General features: G+C 41.4%; 2 non-coding genes and 1 pseudogene across 2 annotated transcripts; 2 read left to right on the top strand and 1 right to left on the bottom strand.

The window, feature by feature from the left end:
• On the top strand, window positions 1-133 carry LOC124992002 (small nucleolar RNA SNORA70). The gene has a single exon (XR_007110015.1). It is a non-coding gene; the product is annotated as a small nucleolar RNA SNORA70 (small nucleolar RNA).
• A 6,270-nt stretch (window positions 134-6,403) lies between these two features.
• On the top strand, window positions 6,404-6,477 carry Trnaa-agc (transfer RNA alanine (anticodon AGC)). Its single transcript has one exon. It is a non-coding gene; the product is annotated as a tRNA-Ala (tRNA).
• A 5,105-nt stretch (window positions 6,478-11,582) lies between these two features.
• On the bottom strand, window positions 11,583-12,982 carry LOC124991338 (aspartyl aminopeptidase-like; annotated as a pseudogene).
• Window positions 12,983-17,888: the final 4,906 nt, after the last annotated feature.

The following is a 17,888-nucleotide window of genomic DNA, read 5'->3' as shown; positions in this document are numbered from 1 at the left end:
CTGCAGCCAATCAAACAGATAGGTTCCTTTGCTACTGGGATCCTAGTGTGCAAAGCTGCAAATAGTAGCCTCCTTAATGGTGTAGACAGCCTACAGCTTGTGTAGGTTGCCCTAAAGGACCTTGGAGACAGCCTTTTCCAAAACACAAGGTTCATGTCTCTGATCCTGTGCTGTTTCCTATCTTAGCTCTAGACAGGTATGCAGGCTGCCTCTACGGGAATTCCAGAGCATGGTGGCCAGAGTCACATTGGCCAAGTTATCAGTTCTATATGCACCAAGCTGCAAAACAAGGAATACGTGTTTGAGGACTTTTTCAAGGTCAAGTCTAAGTTCCTTGGCCACCAGAAAATCTACATCCCAAATTTAATACTGGTTAATTAGAAAATATGGTGGCTAAGAAAGAGTTCATCTTAAATGGTTATTTTGTCAAACACATTCCCAATTATGGCCCCCTGGACAAGTGGTGGAGCCTGCACTCATAAGGACTTTTACTCAATCCCACCAATAAATCCTACTTCATGTCCAAAAAATAAGAAATAAAAATAAATAAAAGAGCAAACACAAACTGGAAGGATACAATTCACAATGACAGACTGAAAGGCATTTACCTCTCCTTCCTTTTCAATTCCTATTGAAGTACAGAACGAAGAGGAAAGGCAGGAGACAAAAACAAAAACAAAAAAACAGAAAACCAACCAACAAAATCTAATCTGTAGATCAGTAGCAGAATTGAAGAATGAACTCAGATGAAGAACAAATCAAAGGAAGATTGGGCGGAGGGGTTCTTCCGGAATGATGGCAAATAGAAGAGAAAGAAATGATTCATGAAGGACGGATCTAAAGTTCTAACAACCTTATGATAGGTCATCCAGAGATTTAGAAAAGATAAAAATAAATGGTGGAATAAATGGTGGCTGAAGAAATGAGAGTCTTCAGTTCTAGAATGGTCTCCTGAGAACCAAGCAAAATTACTGAAAAAGTAAAAGCAGCCCTTGACATAGTCTACTGAAAAGTCTAGGCAACATGAATAAAGAGAAAGTCCTGAGAACTTACAATTAGGAAAAAGGGAACAGATTACCTGTATTGATCAGAACTACCAACAATACATTGTCAGGGCAAACAGAGCAGTTCTTACCCAGCTAAGCAAAATCAAGAATAAGAGAAAACTAAAGATATTTTCGGATAGGCAAGGACTTGGAAAGTTGATCTACACAGACTCTATGTGAAAACAATCACTTAAGGTTGGAGTTACCAAAATAAATTTAAAAATCCAAGAAAGAGACAGCAGTGGGATACAAGGAAAAGTTAACAAAAACGCCAATAAAGTTTTTATTTAAGTCCAAACAGTTCTTGAAAATATGGATGAAAAGCTTAAGGCAGCTCTGCGCAGTGGTGCATGCCTATAATCCCAGTGACTCAGGAGGCTGAGGCAGGAGGATCGTGAGTTCAAAGTCAGCCTCAGCAAAAGTGAGGTGCTAAGTAACTCAGTGAGACCCTGTCTCTAAATAAAATACAAAATAGGGCTGGAGATGTGACTCAGTGGTTGAGTGCCCCTGAGTTCAATCTCTGGTACCCATCCCCCCAAAAAAGTTAAGACAATTGCTAAGAAATTATTTCAAAGAATATAAAGGCATTACATTAAAATAAAAACTATTACAATTATCCATAGCAGCATTGTTCAGTAGAAATATAATGTAAGCTGCAAATGTGAGCTACATATATAATTGTAAATTTTTTCAAGTAGCTATACTAAAAAGAGCAAAAGAAACAGTTCAAATTAATTTTTATAATATATTTTATTTAACCCAGTATGTCCTAAATCATATCATTTCAAAATGCAATTAGTGTAAGAATTATTAACAATATATTTTATGTTATTTGAAATCCAGAATATACTTTATATTTACAGCATATTTCAATGCAGACTAACCAAATCTTCAGTGCTTCTTAGCCATGTGTGTCTATTACTATCATATTATATATCCTGGATCTAGGGTTAAGAATTCAGGTGATTTTGAGAAAATAAGGATGTAGATAAGGAGTTAAGATATGCCAAGAGTCGTATCTAGTTCCCAGGACAGGTAGCAAGATAAAAATCCTGGCAATGTTAAAAGTTAATATGAACCAATATAAATATATATATAAGTTTTAGAGACAAAACAATTTAATAAAACAATAATAATTTAATAAAACATCCAACTTAATAAAAGACAAAATATAAATAAAACAAATCATGTCTGATAGTTGAAAAAGTATAGGTCATACAAACTTTGGAATACTGTGCTAAATACTGTGGAATACTGTGTTAAAAAGAACAAGGTGTATCATGTGGTAGGCATCTCCAATGGCTCCCAGTGAGCCTTGCTCACAAGAATTCATGCCCTTGTGTAATACTTTCTTCTCCTCAAGAGTAGGTTGGACTTGCCAATTCTCTTCTGTTGAACAGAATATTATAGAAGTGATAAGGTGTCACTTGCAAGACTAGGTAACAAAAAGACTCTGGTTTCCATCTTGGGTACACTCTGGGATCGTCTCTCTGGGAAAAGCCAGTTGCCATGTCCTGAGTCCACCTTGTGTGTGGACCCATGGGGCAAGCATTGAAACCCCACAACAAGCACATACTTGAGTTTGGAAGAAGACTCCTGCCTCACTCTCACGGAGCCTTCAGATGAGACCACAGCCTCAGCCAAAAACTTGGTTGCTACCGCCTAAGAGACTTGGAGTCAGGGTGGCCCAAGGAGTTGCATCTGAAACTCATCTACGGAACTGTGCAATAGTAATGCTTGTTGCTTTAAACCCCTAAGGTTTAGAGTAAATTTTAACAGAAATAGATCCTAATATATTATATATGAACATTAAATAAAAAGCCCCAATCACTGTTTAGTACAAGTAGTAGGATACTATATAATATTGAAAATGTAGAAATAAAATTGTATGCAAGGTAGACAAAGAGAGATTTATTACAATGTGATTATTCCTGCCTTTCCTCTGTAATTTATTCTCCCTCCACACACTAAGGTGAATCTTTGGCTTCCCTTACTCATCTCTTAGCTGCTGAGTCAGAACAATGGAAGCTGCAAGTATTAGTGAGAGGCCAAGCTAGCCTACACAGTGAAGAGCAGAAGATCAAGGAGGGAGAGAGGGGAGAGAAATAGACACAAACTGAGGTCAGAGAAAGAATTTTGTGATCTCTCATGTGAGATCTCACAAGCAGTTTGAGAAGCATAGTGTGTGGTATATGGCGTGCATCGGGGGCCATTAAGAGTTTTCAAGAGATGAGTACAAGGACCAGAAATGATTTCTAATTAATCTTCATGGATCTAGTTGATATTTCTTTGAATTTAACTTTATTCAGAGACTGGCTATGTGGAGAATTGAATTTATTAGGATGATGTGTGTATATAGGCAAATATTGGTACATAAAAACCTTGTAAGGAAGCGGTGAAGGACTTTCTAGTCTATTTTCTCCTGGATTTGCAAGTTTACTAGCAACACTGTATTGATAACAACCTGAAGACTAAAACCTCTGTGATGTCGATGCACAGAACAGCGTCAACAGATATGACATAATTCTTACTGATAGCTGTGACACAGGCAGGAATGAGGAGTGCTTATGGTGCCAGGGTTGACATGGACAGTGTGAGAGAGAGTAAAATGGATAACAGAAAGGCCTCTGCTAGGGACACATGAGACACATCAAATTCATGGAGGAAACTTGAGGGGTGCTGGAACGCCAGCTACTGTGCATTGTGGGAGAATCAGACACCTGTTTCCTGAATGACTTGTGACCCAGTTTAACCCAGGATTGTGAAGCCTGCAGAAAGAAGGATGGCACTTTTATAGGGTTACTGACAACCCTAATGATCTCCTAACAATGCTCCAAAAGCTAACAATAGACCAGGTCAGTTCTAGGGGCAGAGAAATGGGAACTCTCAGGCGCTGCTGATGAGAGAATAAAATGGCAAAAACAGAACTACTTTGTAATGGGCAGGCTGACTTTTTAGCTCTCTGGAGGAAAGTAATTCTCCTTCTATACTTCCACTCCTATATTCCCCAAACATCTTAGTCACCCATTGCCTGTAAAAGGTCTGCAAACCCCCAGGAGCATTTAGTTTTCTCTGTTACAATAATAGCTTGCTGAGTATCTCCTTTCTGCCTGGTACATGCTAGAAGCCATGACATTCAATCATCTTACAATATATGTCCCTGCCCATTAGTTATTATGTTCTGGTAAAGGAAAGAAAACACATCTAGTGATCAGTCAGTGACAGTGTTGGGCATATTTCTGGTGCTACTATTATCAAAATACAGAACTACATAGTCCAGAAAAAATTTTCTTTCTTTCTTCCTTTTTTTTTTTTTTTTTTTTTTTTGGGAGTCAAGGTCTGGCCCTGTTGCACACATGGGTCTTGAACTCCTGGGCTCAAGCAATCTTTCTGCCTCAGCCTCCCGAGTAGCTGGACTACAGATTACACCACTGCACCCATCTTATCCATTTATTCTTTTTAAAAATTTTTCATTGAACACTTAGGACACACCTAGCTCTGCCTAGGTCCTAGGGATAAAAAGGTTAGTGAAAATCCCATCATTCAAAATCTCGAATTAGGTAAATGATATAGATCCAATGGCCATATAAATATATATAAAAATTACAATCTTGATACAGTTAGAAAGGAAACACAGTGCGATGAGGCTTTCGAACTTAATAGTACATGGGATTCAAATCTAATTTGACTCCAAAGTTGCAGCTCCTCTTACTAACCACGCTTTGCTTCCTGCAAAGTAGCCAGAATCATAATCTGAATATGCTAATGCCAATCTTCTCTCTGAAATTCCCTTTTCTTCTTTGAAGTTGCAGGATAGGTCTCTCTTCTTGCATGACAGTTGTCATTGCTGTGATATAGCTAGCAGCCTGATGTCAGGCTCAGATCAGAGAGCCCCAGTTCAAATCTACTTTGTTACTTTCTATCTCTGACAAAGTCATTACACCTTTTTGGTCCTCAATTTCCTCACCTGTAAAATGGGAATTATAGTTCATGTCAAGAATGTGGAACATGATATATATGCGATAAATAGCTAAGGTAGTTACAGCTGAGACTGTTGTGCCCTATAAATATGGAATCCTAAACCCAGGAAAACAAGGTTGTTTGTCCAGAATTAGATCCATATTTGATGTTCAAGTTAGAATTTTGTGTCTTATGTTCATGAAATTTTTCTTGAGATAAGAAAAAAGCAGTGAAAATAGATATCTATGAAAGAAAAAGATAGGACCTTTGATGTTTGTTTATAGAGCCATTGTTTTCTGTTAAAGAAACCCATTTGAGTGAGAAGCTTCCAGCTAAAGCACTTTAGCTGTATGTTTTGGCAGCAGTCAAGGGAGTGGTGTTGGGGCTCTTAAACATCCTGTGTTTCTGGAAAGCTGGAGTCAGGGTTTTTGTTCCTGGAAGAGTGACGTTAGATTGTCCATTTACATCCAGTAAGTCTATTATCCGCTGATTGCAATGCATTTCAACCCTCTGGAGATGTTTGAGCATCACTTCTATTACATTTTTGGCTCCTAGCTACTGCTTTTTTGACACCTCAGCTTTATCCAGTTGGCAAGTTGCTGCCAATAAATCTACATACTTCTGATCAGTTCTTTGGAGGGAGGCTATGGGGCTGCAAGTGGCCCATCCAACTGAATGGTTAGGGAAATCTTAGACCCCTCAAGCTAGATAAAAAACGATAGTGTTTGACTAGGTCCTAATTCTGCCAGTTGCTCCACGGCCGTGCAAATTACACTACTCACCATCCTCTCTGAATTTCAGCCTCTTTATCTTGGTTTCCTGTGCCTGGCATATAAAAATTGTTTTAGGTGTTACTACTGTAGCATAGGTATTATTTTCCCCATTTTCATATGGAGAGAGTGAATGAGATTCATAGAGGTTAAGCTCATGGTCAATATATTTGGTTGGCAATGAAACTAGTATTTAAACGAGGGTTTCTCAGTTTCAGGATTATTGACATTTTGCACCAGATAATTGTCTGCAGGAAGGGGGTGCACCCTGTGCATTATAGGGTGTTTAGCAATATCCCAAGTAGATGCCAGTAACATCTACACTCACAAATCCTCCTCTGGGTCCAGTTTTGACAATCAAAAATATCTCCAGACATTATTGGTCCAATGTTTCTGGGGATCAAAAATGGTTCTTTGGGGTTGGGGAGATAGCTCAGTTGGTAGAACCCTGGGTTCAATCCCCAGCACTAAAAAAAAAAAAAAAAAAGTCCTTTGTCTTAGGTAGAGAAGCACTTTTTATAAAAAATCTAGTTCTTTCTGATTCCAAAACTCATGATCATTCCACTATATCGTGTTGTCTTTCATCTATACCATATGATTCCTCTATTTTATGAAAAAAATTTAACATCTGGGGTGTAGCTCAGTGGTAGAGTGCATGCTTAGCATACATAAGGCCCTGGGTTCAATTCCCAGCACCAAAAATTAAGCTTTTTTTTTTTTTAATGTGTTATGGTTTAGATATGAGGTGTCCTCCAAAAGCTCCTGTGTTAATGCAGGAATATTTGGAGGTGGAATGATTGAAATGTGAGAACTAAAACATAATCAGTCCATCTTAGTTTGAGTGCACGATATTCTGCCTCATCTTGGGCCCAGAGCAATGGAGTAGGCCAGCTACAGACTGAACCTCTGAATCCATGAGCCCCAACTAAACTTTTTCTCCCTTAAGTTGTTCCTGCCTGGTATTTGCATCATAGTGAGGCAAAGTTGACTAACACAAAATGTAAACAAGTTTTTTCTTTTTTTCTTGTTTTAAAATTGCAATCATAAAAACAACAATACACATCAGCAAAAGGAGGAACTACCCTAAAGGAAAAGCCAATCAAAGAAGAAACCAAGTCAAGTTAAAAACCAAAAATAAACCAAAATAACCAGGAATACAAGTCTTATCACAATAATAACCCTGAATGTTAATGGCCTAAACTCAATAATCAAAAGACATAGACCGGGCTGGGGATATAGCTCAGTTGGTAGAGTGCTTGCCTTGCAAGCACAAGGCCCTGGGTTCAAATCCCCAGCACCGCAAAAAAAAAAAAAAAAAAAAAGACATAGACTGGCAGATTGGATTAAAAAGAAAGACCCAATAATATACTGCCTTCAAAAGGCTCATTTCATAGAAAAAGACATCCACAGACTAAAGGTGAAGGGATGGGGAAAAACATACCATGCACATGGACCCAGTAAAAAAGCAGGGGTATCCATCCTCATATCAGATAAAGTGGACTTCAAACCTAAGTTAGTCAGAAGGGATAAAGAGGAGGAGGTTCAAGATGGCGGACTAGAGGGCGGCTGCATTTCATGTTGCTCCAGGACTCAAGATTCAAAAGAGGAGATAGTGACTTGGGACCAACTCAAAGCCGCCCGGGGAGTTTCTCCCATAGGGGAGGCGTCCCCGAAGGGGCAGTAGCCCTGGAACGCAGAGAACTTTGTGAAGTACAGTGACTCGGCGGGTCGCCCCTCCCCCGCCGGAGCGGTAAAAACGGACAGCGAAGCGGAGCGAAAAATGGCGGATTGAAGTTTCCAGGACCGCGGGCAGATTCTCTAACCTAAGGAGACTCGTCTGCGAAGGGTGAGGCTCTCAAGCCCAGGAGGGAGGTCCGGGCCCCTGGGAACGTTGCCTGCAAAGGCTGCCCCTGCCCAGGCGGCAAGACACACCTCCCCTGCTGGAGCAGTGAACTCGGAAAGCGGGGAATTTTGCAAGGGAGGTTGTGTGACACACTGCTTGGTTTTGAAGCGATCTGCCAGGGCTCCAGTGGCTGCCAGAGAAAGAGTGGGGCGGCGAGTTGTTTGGATCCAGCAACCGCCAGAGCAACGGGGAGGGGGCTGCCCAGAGGAGGTGGAGGTACGCAGTGAGTGCCTTGGTCTCCAAGCGCCCACACCTGGAGGAAGAGACGAGCGACGGGTCACTGGGGCTTGGAGCATATGTACGAGGCTCCAAGTGACTGCTCAGAGGGCGGGTCGCATAGCCAGGCGATTAGGTGCATAGCAAGGTCCGGTCCAGGGACCTAGGCACCTTTTCTTGAATGAACTACACAGAGACAAGCTGAGGGGCGAAGTGAAGGTTCCAGGACTTCAGGCAGCATCTCTGAGAAGGGACAACCTAAGGAGACTCGTCTACGAAGGGTGAGGCTCCCAGGCCCAGGTGGTAGGTCTGGGCCCCTGGGAAGGCTGCCCTGCCCAGGCAGCAAGACACATCTACCCTCATTGGAACAGTGAGCTCGGAAAGTGGGAGACCTTGCAGAGGAGGCCGAGCAGCACACCGCTTGGTTTTTTGGTTTTTTGGACCAATCTGCCAGGGCTCCGGGGGCTGCCAGAGAAAGAGTTGGGTGGCGAACTATTTGGATTCAGCAATTGCCTGAACAACGGGGAGGGGGCTGTCCTGAGGAGGTGGAGGTGCGCAGTGAGTGGCTTGGTCTCCAAGCGCCCACACAGAACACCTGCCTGGAGGAAGAGACGAGTGACGGGTCACTGGGGCTTGGAGCATATGTACGAGGCTCCAAGTGACTCTTCAGAGGAGGGGTCGCATAGCCAAGTGATTAGGTGCAAAGCACGGTCCGAGCCGGGGATCTAAGCACCTTTTCTTGAAAGAGCTACACAGAGACCAGCTGAGGGGTGGAGCGAAGGTTCCAGGACTGTGGGCAGCTTCTCTGAGGAGGGGCCACCAAAGGAGACTCGTCTGCAAAGGGCAGGGCTCCCAAGCCCAGGAGGTAGGTCCAGGCCCCTGGAAACGCTGCTTGGGAAGGCTGCCCTGCACAGGCGGTAGTTGTGGACTGAGGAGAACCTCTAGGAGGGGAACGGACTAGTGAGACCTCCCCACCGGGTGGGTCTTCCCCGCCGAGTGAGGTTTTCCCACAAAGACAGTAAAACCAGAGACACAGGCCCAAACAGGCATTGCCTTAGCCCGCAGTCTAGCTCCCCTTTGGATGACCATTGGTCAACAAGTAGAGGCACCTCTGCCCTCTAGCAGGGAATATACCCCACCTGAAGACCACCACCCCTAGAGAGGCAGCTACCTAGGGGAACACCGAAGTATCAACTTCCTCTAAGACTTCAGGCTACTGAAGGATAAGAGGGGATACACTAGCAATCTTCAGGGACATTATAAGTCAATAGAGGAAATCTGCAACATCTCTGCAGTCCACTGATACCTGAACAATATGAGAAAACAAGGGAAGAAAATGCCTCAAACAAATCTGGATGTTATATCAATAAAATCCAATGACAGCATGGCAGAAGAAATGTCAGAAAGGGAGTTCAGAATGTACATAATCAACATGATAAGGGAAGCAAACGATGAAATGAAAGAGCAAATGCAGGCATTGAATGAACGCACCAATAGACAGTTAAAAGAGCAAATACAGGAAGCAAAAGACCATTTCAATAAAGAGTTAGAGATATTGAAAAAAAACCAAACAGAAATCCTTGAAATGAAGGAAACAATAAACCAAATTAAGAACTCCATAGAAAGCACAACCAATAGGATAGAACACCTGGAAGACAGAACCTCAGATATTGAAGACAAAATATTTAACCTCGAAAACAAAGTCGAACAAACAGAGAAGATGGTAAGAAATCATGAACAGAATCTCCAAGAACTATGGGATATCATGAAAAGGCCAAATTTGAGAATTATTGGGATTGAGGAAGGCTTAGAGAAACAAACCAAAGAAGGGATAAAGAAGGACATTCCATACTGCTTAAGGGAAGCATAAATCAGCGAGACATAATGATTTTAAATATTTAGGCCCCAAACAATGGAGCATCTATGTACATCAAACAAACCCTTCTCAATTTTAAGAATTAAATAGACTAAAACACAATAATAGTGGGGACTTTAACACACTGCTCTCACCACTGGATAGATCCTACAAACAAAAACTGAACAAAGAAACTATAGAACTAAATAATACAGTCAATGATATAGACTTAATGGACATATACAGAGTATTTCATCCGTCATCAAACGAATATACTTTCTTCTCAGCAGCTCATGGATCCTTCTGCAAAATAGAACACATGCTATGCCACACAGAAGCCATTAGTAAATACAAAAATATAGAGATACTACCTTGAATCCTATCAGACCATAATGGAATGCCATTAGAAATCAACAATAAAATATCAAACAAAAACTACTACACCTGCAGACTAAATAATATGCTATTGAATGGTACAATGATAACAGAAGACATCAGGGAAGAAATTAAAAAATTCTTAGAGGTAAATGAGAACAATGACACAACATATCAAATCTTTGGAACACTCTGAAAGCAGTACTAAGAGGAAAGTATATTTCACTGAGCTCATACATTAAAAAAATAAAAAGTCAACAACTAAATGACCTAACATTATATCTCAAAGCCCTAGAAAAAGAAGAACAGATCAATACCAAAAATAGTAGAAGACAGGAAATAATTAAAATCAGAGTTGAAATCAATGAAATTGAAACAATAGAAACAATTTAAAAATTGACAAAACAAAAAGTTGGTTCTTTGGAAAAGTAAATAAAATTGATAAACCCTTAGCCACACTAATGAAGAGAAGGAAAGAGAAAACTCAAATTACTAGAATTTGTGATGAAAAAGGAAAGATCACACAGACACCATTGAAATACATAACATAATTAGAAGCTACTTTGAAAATCTATACTCCAACAAAAAAGAAAATATTGAAGACATTGGCAAATTTTTAGAGACATATGATCCTCCCAAACGGAATCATGAAGATGTATACAATTTAAACAGATCAATTTAAAGCACCAAAATAGAAGAAGCCATCAAAAGACTATCAACCAAGAAAAGCCCAGGACCAGATGGATTCTCAGCCAAATTCTATAAGATCTTTAAAGAAGAACTAATACCAATATTCCTCAAAGTGTTCTAGGAAATAGAAAAGGAGGGAATCCTTATGAACTCATTCTATGAAGCTAGTATCACTCTGATACCAAAATCAGATGAAGACTCATCAAGGAAAGAAAACTTTAGACCAATATTCCTGATGAACATAGATGCAACAATTCTTAACAAAATACTGGCAAATCGCATACAAAAACATATTAAAAAGACAGTGCACCATGATCAAGTGGGGTTTATCCCAGAGATGCAAGGTTGGTTCAACATCCAAAAATCAATAAATGTAATTCATCACATCAATACACTTAAAGTTAAGAATCATATGATTATTTCAATAGATACTGAGAAAACGTTTGATAAAATACAGCACCCCTTCATGCTTAAAACACTAGAAAAAATAGGGATAGTAGGAACATACCTCAACATTGTACAGGCTATCTAAGCTAAGCCCATGGCCAACATCATTCTTTTTTTTTTTTTTTTTGCGGTGCTGGGGATCGAACCCAGGGCCTTGTGCTTGCAAGGCAAACACTCTACCAACTGAGCTATCTCCCCAGCCCCCAACATCATTCTTTTTTTTTTGAGTGAAAAATCCATTTTAATAATCCAGCTTTAGCTCATCTGAGATTTTCCCTTTCTGGTGCAAAGGGGTAGAAGAGAAGTCTTGCCAAGAGTCTTCAACCCACTACAAGTTTACGGCTCAGAGTGGAAAACAGCTCAAAGAAGCCCTAAAAGAGGGTGAGGGTCTGGAGCACTCCTGTGGTATAGGCAGTCTTGCGGATGGAGTGCATGGCCAGCTGGGGGCTGTCTAAGTCCAGCACCCGCAGCCCCAACCGAGAAGCCAAGATAGGACCAATGGTGGTACCACAGGGGGAGTCATTCCGGACCATGAAGTCCTGCAGGGGCACCCCAACACTGCTGGCCACCTCTCGGATCAGGGCCTCTGAAACTGCATTGGAGGCATAGCGTTGCTTGCTGTTCACCTTGATCACAGGGCCCTTGTGGAATAAAGGCCGGTGGTTCTCCTCATGCTTGTCCATGTAGTTGGGGTGCACAGCGTGAACCATGTCTGCACTGATCACGTAGGACTTGGGAATGGCTTCCTCAAAGGCCGTCAGGTGCTGGGGTGAGGCTGAGATCCGACGCAGCACTAGTTCTGTCAGCAGAGACTGGGCTCCCTGGGCACTCTCTGAGCCCACCTCTTCATTGTCATAGAGCGTGATCATGCGCACGTGGGGTTCCATGGCCAGGGAGGAAGGCGCTGCACAGGAATCAATCAAGGCCTGCAGGGCACAGAAGCAGCTGTGCAGATTGTCCAGCCGAGGGGTAAAGATGAACTCATCATAGGCTCCACCCAGGACCCCAGGCTGGGTGTCTGCCAGGCACAGCTCCATCTCCAAGATGTCCTCAGGGCTTAGCCCTAGCTGGGCACAGAGCAGGGACATGAGGACTGAGTGGTGCCGCTCATCAGTAGCACTGAGAGTCCCTGGCTCAGGAGTCCCCTTCTCCAGCTCCTCCTGTACTACTGTGGCAAGAATGGGGACTGTGTCTCTGTGTTAGGCCCAAAGTTCTCATTGACGTTTCGCTGCAGATGGATGGCCAGGTGTGGGATGCGAAGAATAGGCCGGTCCACGTGCACCAGCCGCTGCTCCAGCCGACCTGAGATGGGGCACTTGAAAATGACACGCCCAGCTAAGGTCAGGTCACGGTCAAACCAGGTGCTCCAGATTCCACCACCATAAGTCTCTACACCAACCTGCTGGAAGCCACCCGGAGGCAGGGACTGTCCGTGTGGGCCCCAATGAGGCTGAAGCCATTTCCAGGAACATACTGGCCCCCCACAGCAAAAGCAATGATGGTAGAGGAATTCCTGGTCAGGAAGTACTTGCTCTCGGGTTTGATATCCCAGCTCTCTGTCTCCTTGAGTTCATGGAAGCCAGCCTGGAGGAGGCGGCTGCGGCACTCAGCCACAACACGGAAAGGAGAGGGACTCCGGTTCACGAACTTGAGGAGCTCCTGGGCAGCAACCTGCACCGCCTCCTTGCGGGCCTTGCCATTCATGGCCACCGCTCTATGGCTCGGATCTCTGCTTCTGCCCCTCTTCCCAAGGGCAGACCCACATGCCGGGTTAAACCCCTCGGGGCTGAAAGAAAGCTTCGTTCTCCCGCCAAAGGACCACCACCTAGCCGCGCTCCGGGCCAGCTATTCCAGAAGGCCAGCACCCTAGTCCGAGCTTTGGCCCGGCCCACTAAGTCCCACCCCAGCTCCCCTCCTAGCCAAGAAATCCTGATTTGTAGCAGTACTCCGAGTTCCCGAGAGAGCCCCTAAATCTGAACCGGTCTGCACCCCCAACATCATTCTTAATGGAGAAAAACTGAAAGCATTCCCTTTAAAAACTGGAACAAGACAGGGATGCCCTCTTTTACCACTTTTATTCAACATCATCCTTGAAACACTAACCAGAGCAATTAGACAGACCAAAGAAATTAAATGGATACTAATAGGAAAAGAAGAACTCAAGCTATCACTATTTGCTGATGACATGATTCTATATTATAGGATCTAAAAAACTCCGCTAGAAAAACTCTAGAACTAATAAACAATTTCAGCAAAGTAGCAGGATATAAAATCAATATGCATAAATCTAATGCATTTCTATTCATAAGTGATGAACCCTCTGAAAGAGAAATTAAGAAAACCACTCCATTTACAATAGCCTAAAAAAAAAAAAAAAAACTTGGGAATCAATCTAACAAAAGAGGTGAAAGACCTCTACAATGAAAACTCCAGAACACTAAAGAAAGAAATTGAAGAAAACCTTAGAAGATGGAAAGATCTCCCATGTTCTTGGATAGGCAGAATTAATCATCAAAATGTCCATTCTACCAAAGGCGCTATACAAATTCAATGCAATTCCAATTGAAATCCCAATGACATTCCTCATAGAGATAGAGAAAGCAATCATGAACTTCATCTGGAAGAATAAGAAACCTCAAATAGCCAAAACAATCCTGGGCAGGACAAGTGAAGCAGGAGGTATCACAATACCAGACCTTAAATTCTACTATAGAGCAATAGTAACAAAAACGGTATGGTATTGGCACCAAAACAGACAGGCAGACCAATGGTACAGAATAGAAGACACAGAGATGAACCCACATAAATACAGTTATCTCATACTAAACAAAGGAGCCAAAAACATACAATGGAGAAAAGATAGCCTGTGCAACAAATGGTGCTGGCAAAACTGGAAATCCAAATGCAGTAAAATGAAATTAAACCTCTATTTCTCACCCTGCACAAAACTCAACTCGAAATGGATCAAGGACTTAGGAATTAGACCAGAGACCCTGAACTTAATAGAAGACAAAGTAGGCCTGAACCTTCATGTTGGCTTAGGATCAGATTTCCTTAACAAGACTTCCAAAGCACAAGAAATAAAAGCAAGAATCAATACATGGGATAGACTCAAACTAAAAAGCTTTTTCTTAGCAAAGGATACAATCAACAATGTGAAAAGAGAGCCTACAGAGTGGGGGAAAATCTTTTGCACACGTACTTCAGATAGAGCAGTTATCTCCAAAATTTATAAAGAACTTACAAAACTTTACACCAAAAATACAAAGAACCCAATCAATAAATGGGCCAAGGAACTGGACAGACACTTTACAGAAAAAGACACATAGGCAATTAATAAATATATGAAAAAGTGTTCAATATCTCTAGTAATTAGAGAAATGCAAATTAAAACAACTCTAAGATTTCATTTTACTCCAATTAGAGTGGCTATTATCAAGAACACAAACAATAATAGATGTTGGCGTGGATGTGGGGAAAAAGACACACTTTTACATTGCTGGTGGAGTTGCAAATTGGTGCAGCCACTCTGGAAAGCAGTGTGGAGAATCCTCAGAAAACTTGGAATGAACCCACCTTTTGACCCAGTTATCCCACTCCTTGGTTTATTACCCAAAGGACTTAAAATCAGTCTACTACAGTGAAGCAGCCACATCAATGTTTATAGCAGTTCAATTCACAATAGCTAGATTGTGGAACCAATCTAGATGCCCTTCAACATGATGAATGGATAAAGAAACTGTAGTATATATATACAATGGAATATTACTCAGTCGTAAAGAAGAATAAAATTATGGCATTTGCAGATAAATGGATGGAATGGGAGAATATCATGCTATGTGAAATAAGCCAATCCCAAAAAACAAAAGTCGAATGTTTTCCCTGATAAATGGATGATGATATATAATGAGGGTGAGTTGGTGGGAGGTGAGAGAAGAATGGAGGAACTTTAGATTATGTAGAGGGAAATGAGGGGGTGTACAAAAAATGGTGGAATGAGACAGACATCATTACCCTATGTACATGTATGATTACACGAATGGTATGAATCTACATCGTGCACAACCATAGAAACGAAATGATGCACCCCATTTGTTTACAATGAATCAAAATTCAGTCTGTAAAAAATTTAAAAAATAATTTTTAAAAATTGCAGTCATGTATTATTAGCAGAAATTGATCTAAACCTAACTGTGAAGTCAGTAAATATTGTCTTTTGTTATATAGTTACCCTCTTTTGATCTTTTAATATTTCAGTGATCCCCACTTTGCTTTCTATTACTTCCACACTAGGTGTCCACTTTTCACATCAGGGATAATACATTCTGTGCCAACATGGCCAACATCCTTGCTAAGTCACTGTGTTGTCTCTGTATGTTTGCTGACAATATGGAATCTCCATTTTTTTCAATATGAACATTATTTAAAAATGTGGTTTATCCCCCAGCAGCAAAGGCAACAATGAACTTATTTTCCTGCTTATTATTTAAATACGAGCAAGTGCTTAAAACATCACCCCTTTGATTTATATTTCAGGATGACAGTGACAGTTATGGGGGAGAAGGAGAATTGATGAGATGAGTATCAAAATAATATACAGTGCTGAAGAGTAGGGCTCCTTTAAAAAACAGTGAATATTCTGCATTGACCTATAGGGTAGCAAATAGGCTATAGAGCATGTGAAATGTAGTTGATCCTAACTGCAATGTACTGTAAATGAAAAATACACACTGCATTTCAAATCTTAGTATTAAAAAATATATAGTGGCTCATTATTTTATTTGACTATATGTTAGAAAGACAACTTTTTGATATATTATATAAAATGTTTAAAAATGTTTTGAACAAAAACAGGGAATACTTGGAGTCATTATTGTTTGGTTTGGCCAAGCCAAGCTCTCACTGACATTGTTGCATTTAATTCAGTTTCCATTACTGTAGTGAAACACCTGAGGCTGGGTATGTTATAAAGAAAAGAGGGTTATTTTGCTCACACTTTTGAAGGCTGAGAATCCACATAGGTTTCTGGCAAAGACCCCCCCACCCCCGACTGCATCACATCATGACAGATGGTATCATGGTGGGAGGACATGTGAGAGGGAGTGATAACATGTCAAGACAGGAAGCCAGAGAGTGAGACACAGGATTGACTGGGATCCCATGAGAACTGCAAATAATCTCTTCCTTGGACAAACTCCCAGTGGCCTAAGGGTCTATTACAGGACCCCTCTTATTAAAGCTCCCAACCCTCTTTACATTGCCACACTGGCAACAGACTTCCAACACACGAACTCTTGCAGAACAAACCACACTCAAATCATTACACAGACTTTGAGAAGCCCTAGGAAGTTTTCTCTACCTGCTCTCTCAGGCTCAACGAACATTTCCCCAAAAAACATTTTCCTGAAAGAAGCCATGTGAGTTCTGCCATGAATATATGGCCAAGACCATAAAGACATCCTTGAAAATACACGTGCCCAGCCTGCCCTTGGCAAGGGAAGAATGAGTTTATTGTTCAAGAGGGTTAATGTGTAGACAAGTGTTTTTCAAGTACAGAGAAGATATGCAGAAAAGAGTGGCCGACCTAAGACTCCTATCTTTAGAAAGTCCTGCTTGCAAGGTTGACCCTTGGCTGGCATCTGTAAAAGGAGATGTAGGGAGGGATTCCAAAATTCCTTCAGTGCTAAGAGTGCTCAGAGTGGTGTGTGAAGTGTATGTGCAAACGGTGAGGTTTGAGCTGAGCACTTGCCTCCCATCTGTACTTGCCATTTGGATTTCAGGTTTTCCATTTTGTTTTGTTTTCCAGATGTGAACCCTATGATCTAAATCAGTCATGGCAGCAATTTTGTCTTGACCAGCGATGGCTGTAAGTATGAAGGCCCATGTGCCCAATTCTGACCCATAAAACATGACAATGACTCGGCTTTGGGGAGAGCTGTCTGACTTACAGAACGAACTCAAGGAAGGGGGCTGCTTTGTGCCTCTGGATATGACGGTTTTCTGGACATGATCTTGGTAACTACTTCATCTGTATCCAGTCCAGATGGAGAAGGAAGCCCTCACCGTGAACTGGGCAGGAAGTCAGGACCTGGGCCTCCTGCTGGCATATTTGAACCACTGACCAAACCAAGGCTGAAGTCACTGGATCTCCAGACTTGGTATGTGAGCTAGCAGAGCTTCTTGTTTCAGTGACTTTTAATTAAATTTCTCTTACTTACAGCCAAAGTATCCTAGCAGACAAGGAGAATGTGATTCTACTACCTGTCAAGTGAATTTAGATAGTAGTTTTGAGGAAAGTATACTTGTGCATTTGTTCAACAAATAATTTATGGAATGTCTTTTATGTCAAGGGAAGATACCCAAGAAAAATAAAAGATTTATAATCCAAATGGAAATATAAAATGAGTATGCAAATAAATATGAGGCATCTTAAATCATATGAGATACCACAATGTAATGTCGCCATTATATAAAAACATCTTTTTTATGACAAACATTACTCTGAGTTTAGGTTATTCAGGCTATAAGTTATTCCAAAATCCCTAGTAGAGGAGTCTTCATGTTTCACTATCCAGAATTGGGGCACATGCTCATTCTTACTTCTTTTTTTTTTTGGTTCTGAGCAC

Source organism: Sciurus carolinensis, chromosome 8 (assembly GCF_902686445.1).
Source record: "Sciurus carolinensis chromosome 8, mSciCar1.2, whole genome shotgun sequence".
Taxonomy (NCBI): domain Eukaryota; kingdom Metazoa; phylum Chordata; class Mammalia; order Rodentia; family Sciuridae; genus Sciurus; species Sciurus carolinensis.
This window is presented reverse-complemented; position numbering and strand designations above follow the sequence as displayed.